We start from the raw sequence: 7,227 nt of genomic DNA, 5'->3' as shown, positions 1-7,227 counted from the left end.
GCAGCAAGTTAGGTCATTTTCTCAGCAGAGCCAATCATTTTTATTTATACTGATAATGTTACAGTATCATTTTCTATCTGAAACTAAGAGGTTTTTTCATCTCAGGAAACTTTTTTAAAGAAACAATACAGGATTTGGAACAAAACTGAATATAACCATCTTTGGTAAAAACAAATTCTTGCAGATTTTTGATTTATGTAAACTAAAAATCTTAACAGAAACTTATTGTTTTAGATCTATATCAGTCACTAATAATTAGGGCAAAAATAGCCTTTAAAAATCAAATGTGCCAAGTAACTCCTGAATTTTAACTAATGAAAACTAGAATATATAGCCAACAATCAAGAAAAATGACTCAAACAGTTTAAAACGAGTTTATTTGATCAGAATAACCACAACTAAGAATCAAGGAGAAAAGTAGGAAGAAAGGGGAGTATAGCCTGGGCAACAGGGTATTAGTGGTACCATTCACTAGGACAGGAATACTGGAGAAGGTCCAAGTATAGGTAAAGAAGGACAATTAATGAGTTCAAGGTACAAGACGATGGAGTCTGAACTGTTCATGAGACATAAAAGTAAAGAAGCTGGACCTACAGCTCTGGAGCTCAAAAAAAGAGGCAAGTTATAGCAATACAGAAATTACCAGCATAGGGGCGGTGGGTGGCTCAGTCAGTTGAGCATCTAACTCTTGGTTTTGGCACAGGTCATGATCTCAGGGTTGTGAAACAGAGTCCTGCATCAGGCTCCACGCTCAGCAGGGGTCTGCTTGAGATTCTCTTTCCCTCTCTCCCTCTGCCGCTCCCCCCGCTTGTGCACACACACTCTCTCTAAAATAAATATACAAATCTTAAAAAAAAAAATTCTCAGTATATATACAGTGATGGAGTCCATCCAAAGAATTAGGTGAGATTACACCACAACTATAAATAGGATTAGAAAAGAAAGTAGCCTATGAGGAATATAAACATTTAAGGAATAGGCAGAAGAGGAGAAACCTGCAAAGAAAATTAGTATCCAGGAAAATGTGCTACATCAAAGAAAGGAAAGAATGTATTTCAAGAAAGAAAGAAGTAGTTGACATCAAATATTGCAGATAAATGAAGAAACTAAACTAAGAACATGGGCAAGAAGTGAAAAAGTGTTTAACAATATGTACAGATAAGTTTTTCAAGAAGTCTGGTTTGAGAGACAAAAACATGGCAGTAGCTTAAGGGGACCAAAGAGGAGAATTAAGGGGAGGAGTGTTTTGTTTTTAAAGACAGGAAAAACCTGAACATATTTAAATACTTATGAGAAATATCCATTACAGATAGGTTGAAAACACAGGACTGAAATCCCTAAAATGTGAGGAGGGGATGAGACACAGCACTTACAGGTTTAACTTATGGAGCACCACCACAATTTCCTCTATTACAGGAGGTAAGAAAAGATACAAGCACATTCATTCGTCCAGTAAATAATTAGCTACTAGGTGCCATGAACTGTGCTAGACTCCATACCCAGAGAATCTGATGGCTAGAAATTAAGGGAAAATTGGTTTCTCTTTCCTCAGTGAAAGAATGAAGAATTAGACTATGTATAAAATTCCTCCAAATACACAACATAAATGAGTACTGACCTCTGTTCCTTTATAATCAGGTGTCTGTCTGCATCACTATGACAAAATACTTAAGTACTTGCACAAATATTGCATAGTGTACTAGCTTTATGAGTTAAATAAAATACAAAATATATGGATATCACATATCCAGACTTGGGTAAGTTTGAAGGCCATAAAATGAGGAATTTTATCAGATGTTTTTAAAGCTGATTATCTTACATTATTGTGGCAAGACAGCAGATAAAAAGGAGGACAAAATACTAATATCAAGAGTCTAAAGAGAAGAAAAGATTTACAGACATAAAGAGTAACAAAAAAAGCAACTGATGAGAGGGCAAGAATGAAACGTAACTTGACTGAGGGGGTGAGCATATTATAGCATATTCCTGCTCCTACAAAATATGTTTAAACAATGTGTCATGGACACGAATATTCAGTTTAGTTTTCTTTCTTACTGCATCTGAATATAACACAGGCACATAAAACTTAATATATAAATTGAACACATCTTATCCACCTACCAAACTTTCTCCTTTCATCCCCCTTAGTTTACAGCATTACAAGCCACCTAATTGCTCAAACTATCAACTCTAGGTGACTCCTGTCAGTCCATTCCCAGCCTCTCATCTCCCTCTTTTGCCATCTTCTCCACAGCTTCTAGAATTTTCTTCCTAAATAAAAATCTAATGGCATCACTTTCCTGATAAACACACTTATACTAATTCTCTATTTTCTACAGTATAAAGACCAAACTCATTAACTTGGTATTCAAGAATGTTCTCAATCTGGCCCCAACCTCCTCTTCCAACTTCAGTATTAAAAACACTAAAATTCTCATCATTTTCAAAATATATGCCCTTTCTCAATGTCACTCTCGTGTGTGTCTTGCCTAGATTGTTTTCTAGTTCTTTCCGTTTTTATCTAACTAACCTCCATTTATTCTTCAAGGCTAGTTCAAAATGTCATCTCCTTTATATATGCTTATGGCAGAGTTATATTTATTGGCTCATACATCCCTTTAGATAATGAATGCTTCACTCCAAGGTGCTCAGAAAATACAATCTAACTAAATGAACAAACCTTCCCTAAGGAGGAATTTCCAATATAGGTAATAATCTACCTGGAAAGACTCTGCCCTCTACTTCTCTATGCTCCTTCTATCTGCAAATAATACATAAAGATTTTTTTATAAGATTAAGAGTCATTTCATGGGGACAGGACCACGAAGTGCTCACTAAAAATAATAGATTAGTTGCCCAACAAGTGGTATACCAATTTTAATCACTTCACTTGCTCATACACAATATGGGGTATTTTAGACTCTTAATGATAAAATTAATTAATCCAATAAATCCAAAATAATTCCCCTTTGCTAACTGCATACCAATTTAATTACAGACACCTTAAAAATAAGTCTCCAGTACTAGGCGGTCAAGGTTACATCTTCCTCAATATCTTAGTGTAGATGACAGGTAAATATTTTTTACTGTGCTCTATTAATGTCCTACATGTGGTTCCTACCTATTCTTAGAAATCTATGATTTATAAGGCTCAGAAGAAGGGGAAATAATAATCCATTAAAATGGTCCACACAAGTACAAAATGGTACCCATTATCATCAGGTATCAGGAAAATAAAAATTAATATCACAATGATATCCTACATACCACCAAACGGTTAAAATTCAAAACAGACCAGGCCAACTGCTGGCAAAGTAGTGGAACTGAAACTTTCCCACACTACTGGTGGGTGTGTAAATTGGTATAACTTTGGAAAATCTTTTGACTGCATCTTCTAAAACTAAACCTATATATACCCTATATCTCAAGCAATTTTACTACAACAGAAATGCATACACATGACACCAAAAGTATAAAAATTCACCTTAAAATGAAACAATTCCGATATCCACTAGTATTGGAATGGAAAATAAATCATGATATATTCATTCATACAATGAAATATGTTAAAACAATGAAAATTAACCGCCTATATGCAACAGAAATGGATGTCGCAATTTTAAAAAGGCTCACGTGCACATGCTTTTTTTCTTTCTCTCTCTCTCTCCCTCGAAATTCCATTTATATAAAGCTCAAAACAACAGGTAAAACTACTGAATGGTGACTGCCTACCTTTAAGAGGGGTAATGACTGGGTATAGGGAGATTGCTCAGTTGTTGGTAATATCTTATTCTCTTGATCTGGGTGGTAATTTTTCCTAGGTGTTCATTTTATGGAAATTCATCAAATTATACACATATGATTTTACATTTTTCTGAATGTATATTCAATATACTTATACTCAATATACTTTTAGTCAATTACACTTTGATATAAGTATTATTCTAAATTAATTTTTTTTTTTTTTTTTTTTTAGTAATCTACAGAAGATTACTTAGGAATGCTATGTCAGTCAACTTCTTTTGTTGTGGCTTCATCTCTAGTTCCTATATAATCAATTTTAACACCTTCCCCCAATATAGGAATTTAAAACAAAACAAAACCCTTAAGATGAGTGTGCTCTAAAAAGTAAGTCCATAAACTGAAGTTTAAAATATGTTATTCACTCAGTAAGTATGTGAATGACAATGTGCCAGTCACTGTTGTAGGTTCTAAGGATAAAACAGTTAACAAGAATTAAGTTCATACCTTTATCAAGTTTCCTTTTTAGTTGGAAGAAGACAGAACAAATAAGTACATACACAGTATTCTAGGTGATAAAGTGGTATGGAAAAAATGGTAAAGAGAGGCAGGAAGTAAAAGGAGTGAGGTACTGGGCGTTTTAGAGTGGTCAGAGAAAACTGCCTAGAGGCAAAGGATCAGGTAAGGTGGAGGAAAGTATTCTGGGCAGAAAGAAAAGAAAGTTGGATGTATGCTTGGTGTATTCAGGGAAAAGCAAGGGGGCCTGTGTGGCTAGAATGAAATGACTTCGGATAAAGTATAGTAAGTGATAAGATCACAAAGGTAAAAATATGCGGAAGATAACATTATATATGATGTTACACATTGTGTATTACACAGGCCACTATAAGGACTTTACATTTCAGAGTGAGGGAAGCCACCAAGGAATTAAGAGTAGAGGGGTGATATAATTTAAATTAATTTTTATTAAAATAGATTCAAGATCACTCTAGTTATTGCACTTAAGAGACTGTTGGGAGGCAAAGGCAGAAGTAGGGACACTAATTAAATTAGGAAACTACTATATAATTACCAAAGCAAAAAATGATCGTGGCCTAAAACTAAGGTGTTAATGAGGAAATAGTAAGGATTGGTCAGTATTTTGTAGGTAGAGTCAAAGACATTGCTAACAGGTTTAATAACAGGGTTTTTTGTGACGTGTGAAAACAAGAAAGGAGTTAAAGACAATTCTAAGGGTTTTTTCCTGTGCCATTAACTTAGACAGGGTAGACTAGAAGTAGAAAAGATTGTGGGAGAGGGGGTGCCAATCAGGGGCCCATTTTTGGATATGAAAGTTTTGAGTTATAAATTTGGACATCATCAGCATATAGAGTTGGTTACTGAGAGTGCCCTGGAATAGAGTACAGATAGGAGGAAACTCTGGGGCACTTCAAAGTTAACAAATATGAGATTAAAAAGAACCAGCCAGTGAAGACAGGAGGAAACTAGTGTTCAGAAAGCAAGTGAAGCAATCATTTCAAGAAGAACATAATCAGAAGTGTCAATGCTTGATAAGTCAACTAAAATGAAGACTAAGAAATGACTTTTGGATGTAAAAATGTGGTAATCACAGGTGACCTTGACAAAAGCTGCTCCAGTAAAGAAGTTAGGACACAGCCCTGCCGAGAGTAGATTCAAAAGAATGGAAGATGAATTGGAAACAAGTATATACAACACTTCCCAAGAGTTATGCTGGGAAAGCAAGCATTATAAAAATGTCACTGAAATTCCTAAGCTAGCCAACAAAGGCAGATTTACATGTCTAGTAGCAATACATGTATAACATACACTAGCAATACAAAAAATGAATATGCTCATTTAAACATGACTTTGGGTACGTAAGGAAAAACAAGTTTAAATGCAAAAAGAATTTAAGCAATGCAAACAGATTTGCATACACATTTAAGAACTTTATAAACAGTACTATTTTTTTAAATTATATTTACTCTCAACCTCAAAATGTTTAAATTTCCTTTTCATCTGGCCTGATATATGACAGTACTATCTCATGATTATGGTTGTTTTCAAGGCCTACCCTAATAAAACAAAGGGATACAGAAATGAAAAAAATTACGTATCTGGGCAAGACTTGAAGGAAAAGAGAGAAAACAGGGACTTTAAATGATGAAATACACACGACAGACACACACACATGCAATAGGGTTATACAGACTAATTTTCTTGTATAGCCTATGGACAAACACGAAATTGAGAGAATGATACAGTTGAACATGTTATTAATACACTTTAAGTACAGAAATACCAAAAAAGGAGAAAGAATGTGATAGAAGCAAAATCTCCTGGGGTACAGGAGTGTGGTGAGGGTTAAACTAACTTCGCATAGCCACCACTAAATAGCACTGCTGACTTTAAAGAGTTTGGCTGCTTTTGTGTATTAGGAAGATAAAGCCAGCCAGCGGTCTCCAAATCTTTCTGACTGTACGGCACTATTAGTAAAGCTGTGAATATAACACCCCATAAATATTATACACTCTGATTATAAAATATTGTGAAACACTCAAATACATATAGAAGATAAACAATTTTAATTGTATTGTTAATTACGATAGCTCAATATTAGGTAATATGTCACAACAAAATATTTAGGACAAGATTCAATGTTATCAATAGTAGATAGAAAGTGACTACTCTGCCATTGTCTTGTTGTTCAGTGAAACTTTCATTTTCCTTTCTAGTCAATCCATGGTTTCTTTACATGGATATTAAAGCCACTTGTTCACTCTGAAGGTTATTCAGTTAAAACCAGAAAATATAAATCTATTTAATTCAAGTATATATCAACAGCAATATGCAGCAGCATGCTAAAAGCATATAAAAAGTGAGGGAGTGAGCAGGCATAGCAAAAGTAACACAAACACAGCTGACATGGAATTAATGAAGGCACCAACGGTAATCTGTATAATCAATATTAGTTAAGCATTAATAACTCAGGGCAGGCCTAGATTTCTATTAAAAATATTACCAGAAAATGCTAAATGCTTCCTCCTAAGACTAACTGGCTAATTATTTATCAATAGAGCTAATAGAATATTTAAGATACATTCTTAACTGGTTTATCAAGTCTGGAATATGCATATTTAATTTAAATAACTAACACTGAATAAATAGGAATTACAGTACTGTTGATAAAATGAGATATTCTCCTTTATCAATAGCAAATCATTAGGATTTTGTTGGTCTTATCAAAGGCTTTCATATTCTCTGCCTTCAATTTTTTAAGCCCTGATGAAATTACTTCATTTGATTCTAAAGTTTATTTTACATTTTCCCTTTAATCAGTTTCACCTGCCATAAAAAAAAAATCACCTAAACAGAATTATAGGATAATCCTACAAGTTCGCATGTATTATTTTAATTAGATTTTCACATTCATAACTATTCAGATTCCTAAGGACATGTCAGAGCTACCAAGTCTTTTTTTTTCCA

At 34.1% G+C, this 7,227-nt stretch overlaps 1 protein-coding gene across 1 annotated transcript in view; it reads right to left on the bottom strand.

The window, feature by feature from the left end:
- The window catches only part of SP3 (Sp3 transcription factor), a 54,823-nt gene that overhangs the window by 11,051 nt on the left and 36,545 nt on the right, over window positions 1-7,227 (bottom strand). The gene's annotated exons all lie outside the window — the stretch shown is intronic.

This window comes from Ursus maritimus, unplaced genomic scaffold, assembly GCF_017311325.1.
Source record: "Ursus maritimus isolate PB19 unplaced genomic scaffold, ASM1731132v1 scaffold_1, whole genome shotgun sequence".
Taxonomy (NCBI): domain Eukaryota; kingdom Metazoa; phylum Chordata; class Mammalia; order Carnivora; family Ursidae; genus Ursus; species Ursus maritimus.
Note: the sequence above shows the minus strand (reverse complement) of the source record. Positions and strands in the feature narration are given on the sequence as shown.